Source organism: Microtus oregoni, unplaced genomic scaffold (assembly GCF_018167655.1).
Source record: "Microtus oregoni isolate MIOR12 unplaced genomic scaffold, Mior012 000027F_ref0000203, whole genome shotgun sequence".
Lineage (NCBI taxonomy): Eukaryota > Metazoa > Chordata > Mammalia > Rodentia > Cricetidae > Microtus > Microtus oregoni.
This window is the reverse complement of record NW_024543086.1, coordinates 34,738,697-34,747,426: the sequence shown is the minus strand read 5'-3', so window position 1 is coordinate 34,747,426 and position 8,730 is coordinate 34,738,697.

Sequence of the window (8,730 nt, the reverse complement as noted above, 5' to 3'; positions counted from 1 at the left end):
AAGCCTACGCCCTGCAGACCAGAGGCAACTAGGAGGCCTGCACTCCTGAATTGAAGAACCAGGCTAGACCAGGGGTATTTAGATTTTAGCCTTACAGAAATAGGTTCGGCAAAATTTTTAAGCAGGGAGATCCCATTCGCCTCTTTTTTTTCTTTTTCTTTTCTTTCTTTTTTTTAATTTTTTTAAAATTTTATTTCTTTTTTTTTTTTTTTTTTTTGAGACAGGGTTTCTCTATACTTTTGGTTCCTGTCCTGGAACTAGCTCTTGTAGACCAGGCTGGCCTTGAACTCACAGAGATCCGCCTGCCTCTGCCTCCCGAGTGGAGGGATTAAAGGCGTGCACCACCACTGCCCAGTATCGCCTTTGCAGCTTTGTAGATGGTGGTAGAGATGGGATCAGCAATAACGTAATTGTCACTTTGGGATGGGATGGTATTAATGAATGAACACAAAAAACATCAGTCCTATGGGATGTCACCATCGAATCCCTCAGAAGAGGAAGCAGAAACAATGTTGAGAGCCAGAGAGGATGGAGGACACCAAGGAAACAAGGTCCTCTAAATCAACTTGATCAAAGCTCGTGTGAACTCAGAAACTTTGGTAGCATGTGTGCAGGGCCTGCATGTGCCTGCACCAGGTCCTTTACATAACAGTATGGCTTCCAGTTTAGTGTTTGTATGGATTCCCGAGTGTGGGAACAAGCGGGTCTCTGATTCTTGTGCTTTTCTCTTGTGATCTTTGCCTTCTGTTGGTTTTGTTCAATACTGATGTCTTATTATACTTAATTCATTAATAAAAAATAAATTGCTGGGCGGTGGTGGTTGACGCCTTTAATCCCAGCACTAGGGAGGCAGAGGCAGGCGGATCTCTGTAAGTTTGAGGCCAGCCTGGTCGACAAGAGCTAGTTCCAGGACAGGCTCCAAAGCTAGAGAGAAACCCTGTCTCGAAAAACCAAGAATAAATAATTATTATTCCTTAGAAACTTGTTTGTTTTCTAATGGGAGATTGAAAGGGAGGGGATCCAGATGGAAAGGAACTGGAAGAAGTAGAGGGAGGGGAAGATATAATCAGGATATATTATATGAGAAAAAAAAACTATATTCAAAGGGGGAAAAGCGAAAGAATACGTGAAAAAATAAAATAATGAGGGTGCTATTCTATACCTATACAGGGAAGATATAAAAACTAATTTGAGCCACTCAAACTGTCCTTCATAAAATAATGTAAGTGGCATATTTTGCTAAAATCTTTCGCTTGTTCTTGTACCCTCCGGAAGCTGTTCATCCCCACCCACACAGCTCCCACTTAAAGGAATCCTACTTGAAGCTAGAAGACCAGGGTGGTCCAGGGGACATGTGATGTATGTACACAATTAAGTGTTATTCAAACATTAGAAACAAATTCATGTCATTTGCTAGAAAATGGATCTGGAGAGTGTCGTGATAAGCCAAGCTCATAAAGACAAATACTGTATGTTTTCTCTCATGTGGGATCTAGATACAAACCACAACAACAAAAAAACTCCACTAAACTTGAGCCAGCCACCAGAACTCCAGATTGGTACCTAGCCCATTCAGTGAAGCTTCCTCCAAGAGGTGATAGATGCTTAGAACCACAGCCAAATATTAGGCAGAGGGAGAAACCAAATTGAAGATCTCTATCAGGTCCCTCTCTTTAGAACTTGGGTAACCCCACAGAAGATGGAAAGAAAGAATTGTAGGAACCACAGGGTTCATGGACACCAGAACATGGTCCACAGAATCAACTAAGCAGGGCTCATAGGGCCCACAGAGACTGAAGTAACCTCATGGAGCCTGCATGGGTCTGCACTAGTTTCTCTAAACAAGATATCATTATTAACTTGTTTTTGTGAGACTCCTAACAGTAGAAGTAGGGGTGTCTCTGACTCTCTAGCCTGCTCTTAGGACCCTTTTCCTTCTACTGGGTTGCATAGAACAGCCTTGATATGAGGGGTGTGTGGCTAGTCTTAACTGTATCTTGCTATGCCATGTTTGGTTGATATGCCTGGGAGGCATATTTTTCTGAAGGGAAATGGAGAAAGTAGTTGGGGGCAAAGGGGAGAAGAGGGAAAGGGAGGAGTGGAGGAAAGGGAAACTGAGGTTGGGATGTATTGTACAAGAGAAGACTAAACAAATATAAATATTTTTTTAAAAACTTGAAGCAGGGGCTGGAGAGATGGCTCAGAGGTTAAGAGCACTGACTGCTCTTCCAGAGGTCCTAAGTTCAATTGCCAACAACCACATGGTTGCTCACAGTCATCTATAATGAGATCTGGTGCCCTCTTCTGGCATGCAAGCATACATGGAAGGAATGTTGTATACATAATAAATAAATAAATCTTTTTTTCTTTAAAAAAAAAAAAAGCTTGAAGCAGCAGCACTATTTGGAAAGAGGAAAAGTGTTAACAGGGTAAAGGTATCTCCATTTTCTCTCAGCTGAGCCATCTTTGGTTGCTACCCTGTGGTTTGAAAGAAAATGGTCCCCCAAAGGGAGTGGCACTATTAGGAGGTGTAACCTTGTTGGAGGAAGTGTGTCACTGTGAGGGTGGGCTTTGAGGTTTATTTTACTCAAATTTCCCTCAGTTGTTACTGTCAGTTGACTTCCTCTTGCCTGCAAGATGTAGGACTCTCAACTACTCTGGGACCATATCTGCAAGTATGCCTTCTTGCTCCCCGTCATGATAATAGACTGAACCTCTAAAACTGTAAGAGACATCACAATTAAATGTTTTCTTTATAAAAGTTGCCATGGTCATGGTGTCTCTTCACAGCAATAAAAGCTCTAACCCGTTGCCCTGAAAAGTTCCATGGGAAAACACCCAATCCTGTTCTAGAAACTCAGGGTCCTAAATGTCCCAGCTAACATGTTCTTGGCTCTTGTAAAACAGTTTGCTGGCTTCCCCTTGCAACTGCCAACCAGTATGGAGTTTTTCTGTGGTGTCTTTAAAACCTCCCTGTAATATGCATTTGAGTCTGCTCTGTGAGAAGTGTTTCTCTCCAGGCAGTCACAAGCCAGCTTAACAGACTCTCAATTGCAGTGGTCTGAGTGGTCTCTCGGTTTCTACCCCATAACAAAGAGGACACCAATGTAGCAGTGATTCCAAAGTTGAGAATGGACTGGAGCCCTGGCAAAAGAGAGATCCCTCTGTTCTAAGAGAACTGCTGAGAACTGAAACAATGCAGGCCTCCTCCTGAGAGAAGGCACGCTCAACTCTCGCAGCAAAGCTACATACCGTGCCTTTGTCTCACAGTTTTCTTTTTTTTCTTTTTATTGATATTTATTGAGCTCTGCATTTTTCTCTGCTTCCCTCCCTGCCTCTCCCCTCCCCTCTTCAATCCTCCAAGGTCCCCATGCTCCCAATTTACTCAGGAGATCTTGTCTTTTTCTACTTTCTACTTCCCATGTAGATTAGATCTATGTAAGTCTCTCTTAGTGTCTTCATTGTTGTCTAAGTTCTCTGGGATTGTGGTTTGTAGGCTGGTTTTCATTTCTTTATGTTTAAAAACCATGTATGAGGCCGGGCGGTGGTGGCGCACGCCTTTAATCCCAGCACTCGGGAGGCAGAGGCAGGTGGATCTCTGTGAGTTCGAGACCAGCCTGGTCTACAAGAGCTAGTTCCAGGACAGGCTTCAAAACCACAGAGAAACCCTGTCTCGAAAAACCAATAAAAACAAAAAACAAAAAAAACTACGTATGAATGAGTACATATGATAACTGTCTTTCTGTGTCTGGGTTACCTCACTCAAAATAATGTTTTCTAGTTTCATCCAATTTCCTGCAAAATTCAAGCTGTCGTTATTTTTTCTGCTGTGTATACTCCATTGTGTAAATGTACCACATTTTTCTTATCCATTCTTTAATCGAGGGGCATTTAGGTTGTTTCCAGGTTCTGGCCATGACAAACAAAGCTGCTATGAACATAGTTGAGCACATGTTTTTGTGGCACGATTGAGCATCCTTTGGATATATACCCAAAAGTGGTATTACTGGGTCTTGAGGAAGATGTTTCCTAATTTTCTGAGAAATCCCCACACTGACATCCAAAGGGGTTGTACCAGCTTGCATTCCCACCAGCAATGCAGAAGTGTTCCCTTTTCTCCACAACCTCTTCAGCATAAGTTGTCATCAGTGTTTTTGATCTTGGCCATTCTTTCAGGTATAAGATGGAATCTCAGAGTTGTTTTGAATTGCATTTCTCTGATGACTAAGGATATTAAACATTTCCTTAAGTGTCTTTCAGCCATTTTAGATTCCTCTATTCAGAGTTCTCTGTTTAGGTCTGTACTCCAATTTTTTATTGGATTAAGTGCTCTTTTGGTGTCCAATTTCTTGAGCTCTTTGTATATTTTGGAGATCAGACCTCTGTCTGATGTGGGGTTAATGAAGATCTTTTCCCATTCTGTAGGCGGTCATTTTGTCTTGTTGACTGTGTCCTTTGATTTACAGAAGCTTTTCAGTTTCAGGAGGTCCCATTTATTCATTGTTTCTCTCAGTGTCTGTGCTGCTGGGGTTCTATTTAGGAAGTGGTCTCCTGTGCCAAAGCGTTCAAGTGTACTTCCCACTTTCTCTTCTATAAGGTTCAGTGTGGCTGGCTTTATGTTGAGGTTTTTGATCCATTTGGACTTGAGTTTTGTGCATGGTGATAGATATGGGTCTATTTTCACTTTTCTACATGTTCATATCCAGTTATGCCAGCACCATTTGTTAAATATGCTTTCTTTTTTCCATTTGATGTTTTTTGTTTCTTTATCAAATATCAGGTGTTCAGTGATGTGTAGATTGATATCCGGGTCTTCGATTCGGTTCCATTGGTCCTCCTGTTTGTTCTTATGCCAGTACCAGGCTGTTTTCAGTGCTGTAGCTCTGTAGTAGAGTTTGAAGTCAGGGATTGTGATGCCTCCGGAAGTTCTTTTATTGTACAGAATTGTTTTGGCTATCCTGTTTTTTTTCCTTTTCCAAATGAAGTTGAGTACCGTTCTTTCGAGGTGTTTGAAGAATTTTGCTAGGATTTTGATGGGTATTGCGTTGAATCTGTAGATTGCTTTTGGTAAGATTGCCATTTTTACTATATTAATTCTACTATATAATATACATTTATATATATAAATGTATATATATATATATATATATACACATTTTTACTATATTAATTCTGCCTACCCAAGAGCATGGGAGGTCTTTCCACTTTCTGGTGTCTTCTTCAATTTCTTTCTTCAAAGATTTAAAGTTCTTGTCATACAAGTCTTCTACTTGTTTGGTTAGAGTTACTCAGAGATATTTTATGCTATTTGTGACTATTGTGAAGCATGTTGATTCTCTGATTTCTTCCCCAGCCCTTTTATCATCTGTGTACAAGAGGGCTACTGATTATTTTAAGTTAATCTTGTATCCTGATACATTGTTGAAAGTGTTCATGAGTTATAGAAGTTCCTTGGAATCACTTATGTAAACTATCATATCATCAGCAAACAGTGAGAGTTTGACTTCTTCTTTTCCAGTTTGTATCCCCTTGATCACTCTTTGGTATCTTATTGCTCTAGCTAGGACTTCAAGAACTATATTGAATAGATATGGAGAGAGTGGACAACCTTGATATGTTCCAGATTTCAGTGGAATCACTAGGAGTTTCTCTCTATTTAGTTTGATGTTAGCTGTTGACTTGCTGTATATTGCCTTATTTATGTTTAGGTATGGTCCTTGTATCCCTGCTCTCCCCAAGACCTTTATCACGAAGGGATGTTGTATTTTGTCAAATGCTTTTTCGGCATCTAATGAGATGATCATGTGATTTTTATTTTTCAGCTCATTTATATGGTGGATTACGTTGACAGATTTTCGTATGTTGAACCATCCCTGAATCTATGGGATGAAGCCGACTTGGTCATGGTGGATGATAATTCTGATGTGTTCTTGGATTCGATTTGCTAGTATTTTATTTAGTATTTTTGCATCAATGTTTCATGAGTGAAATTGGTCTGTAATTCTCTTTCTTAGTAATGTCTTTCTGTGGTTTGGGTATCGGGTAATTGTAGCCTCATAAAAAGTTTGGCAATGTTCCCTCTGTTTCTATTGTGTGGAATAATTTGAGGAGTATTGGTATTAGTTCCTCTTTGAAAGTCTTGTAGAATTCTGAGCTGAAATCATCTGGTCCTGGGCTTTTAATTTTTAGTTGGGAGACTTTTGATGATTATTTCTATTTCTTCAGCAGTTATAGGTCTGTTTAATTTGCTTATCTGGTCTTGATTTAATTTTGTTATGTCCCCCCTTTCATTTCTGATTTTGTTAATTTGGATATTCTCTCTCTGCCTTTTGGTTAGTTTGGATAAAGGTTTGTCTATTTTGTTGATTTTCTCGAAGAACCAACTCTTTGTCTCATTGATTCTTTGTATTGTTTTCTGTTTCTATTTTGTTGATTTCAGCTCTCAATTTGATCATTTCCTACCGTCTAGTTCTTTGTTGTAAAGGTTTTTGTTGTTGTTGTTGTTGTTTTTGTTTTTTTTTTTGGTTTTTTTTTTTTTTTTTTTGGTTTTTCGAGACAGGGTTTCTCTGTGGTTTTGGAGCCTGTCCTGGAACTAGCTCTTGTAGACCAGGCTGGTCTCGAACTCACAGAGATCCGCCTGCCTCTGCCTCCCAAGTGCTGGGATTAAAGGTGTGCGCCACTACCGCCCGGCTTGTTCTAAAGTTTTCAAATGTTCTGTTAATTCACTAGTGTGGGATTTTCCAGCTTCTTTATGTAGGCATTTAGTGCTATGAACTTTTCTCTTAACACTGCTTTCATTGTGTCCCATAAATTTGGGTATGTTGTGTGGTCATTTTCATTGAATTTTAGGAAGCCATTAATTTCCCCCTTTATTTCTTCCTTGACCCATTGATGATTCAGGTGAGCATTGTTTAATTTCCATGTGTTTGCGGGTTTTCTGGAATTTGTATTGCTGTTCACTTCTAGTTTTAAAGCATGGTGATCTGATAAGGTACATTGGGTTATTCCAACTCTTTTGTATTTGTTGAGGTTTGTTTTTTACGGAGTATGTGGTCAATTTATGAGAAGATGCCATGAGGTGCTAAGAAGAAGGTATATTCTTTTCTGTTTGGATGGAATATTCTATAGATGTCTGTTAAGTCCATTTGAGTCATAACATCTATTAGTTCTCTTATTTCTCTGTTCAGTTTTTGTCTGATTGACCTGTCCAATGGTGAGAGGGGAGTGTTGAAATCTCCCACTATTAGTGTGTGGGGTTTAATATATGATTTAAGCTTTAGAAGTGTTTCTTTGATATATGAGGGTGCCCTTGTATTTGGGGCATAGATGTTCAGTATTGAAATTTCCTCTTGATGTATTTTTCCTGTGACTAATATTAAATGTCCTTCTTTGTCTCTTTTGACTGATTTTAGCTTAAAGTCTATTTTGTTAGATATTAGGATAGCTACATCTGCTTGTTTCTTAGATCCATTTGATTGGTAGTTTTCCCAACCTTTACTCTGACACGATGTCTGTCGTTGAGGTTGAGATGTGTTTCTTGTTTGCAGAAGAGGAATGGATTCTGTTTTTGTATCCAATCTGTTAGCCTATGCCTTTTTATGGGTGAGTTGAGTACCATTTACATTAAGGGATGTTAATGATGAGTGGTTGAATCTCCTGTTAATTTAGTTTTCAGCATTGGTGATGTTAATTTGTGCATTTTTTTTCCTTCAGGATTTGCTGTAATGAGATCATCAATTGTCTGTATTTTTGTTGATGTAGCCATCTTCCTTGGGTTGGAGTTTTCCTTCTAATATTTTGTGTAGGGCTGGGTTTGTGGCTAGGTATTGGTAAAATCTAGATTTGTCATGGAATATCTTGTTTTGTCCTCCTATGATGATCGACACTTTTGCTGGGTATAGTAGTATGGGCTGGCATTCGTGGACTCTTAATGTCTGCATAATGCTTGACCATGACCTTCTGGCTTTCATTGTCTCCACTGAGAACTCAGGTGTAATTCTGATAGGTCTATCTTTATATGTTACTTGGTCTTTTTCCTTTGCAGCTCTTAATATTCTTTCTTTACTGTTTAGTGTTTTGATTATTATGTGGCAAGAGGACTTTTTTTTGGGGGGGGGGATCCAGTCTATTTGGTGTTCTGTGAGCTTCTTGTATCTTCATAGGCATATCTTTCTTTAGGTAGGAAAAGTTTTCTTCTATGATTTTGTAAAATAAATTTTCTGTGCCTTTGAGTTGAACTTCTTCTATATCTATTATTCTAAGATTTGGCCTTTTTTTTAATATTTATTTATTTGTTTATTATGTATACAATATTCTGTCTGTGTGCATACCTGCAGGCTGGAAGAGGGCACCAGACCCTATTACAGATGGTTGTGAGCCACCATGTGGTTGCTGGGAATTGAACTCAGGACCTTTGGAAGAGCAGGCAATGCTCTTAACCTCTGAGCCATCTCTCCAGCCCAAGATTTGGCCTTTTAAATGTTGTCCCATATTTCATGGATATTTTGGGTTGAAATCGTTAGATTTAATGTTTTCTTTAACTATTAAGTCTATTTCCTGTATTTTATCATCAGCACTTGAGATTCTCTCTTCCATTTCTTGTATTCTGTTTTCATGCTTGCATTTGTGGTTCCTGCTCTTTTTCTTCTGATTTCTGTTTCTATAATTCCTTCGGCTTACGTTTTCTTTATTTTTTCTATCTCTGTTTTCAAGTCCTGTATAGTTTCTTTT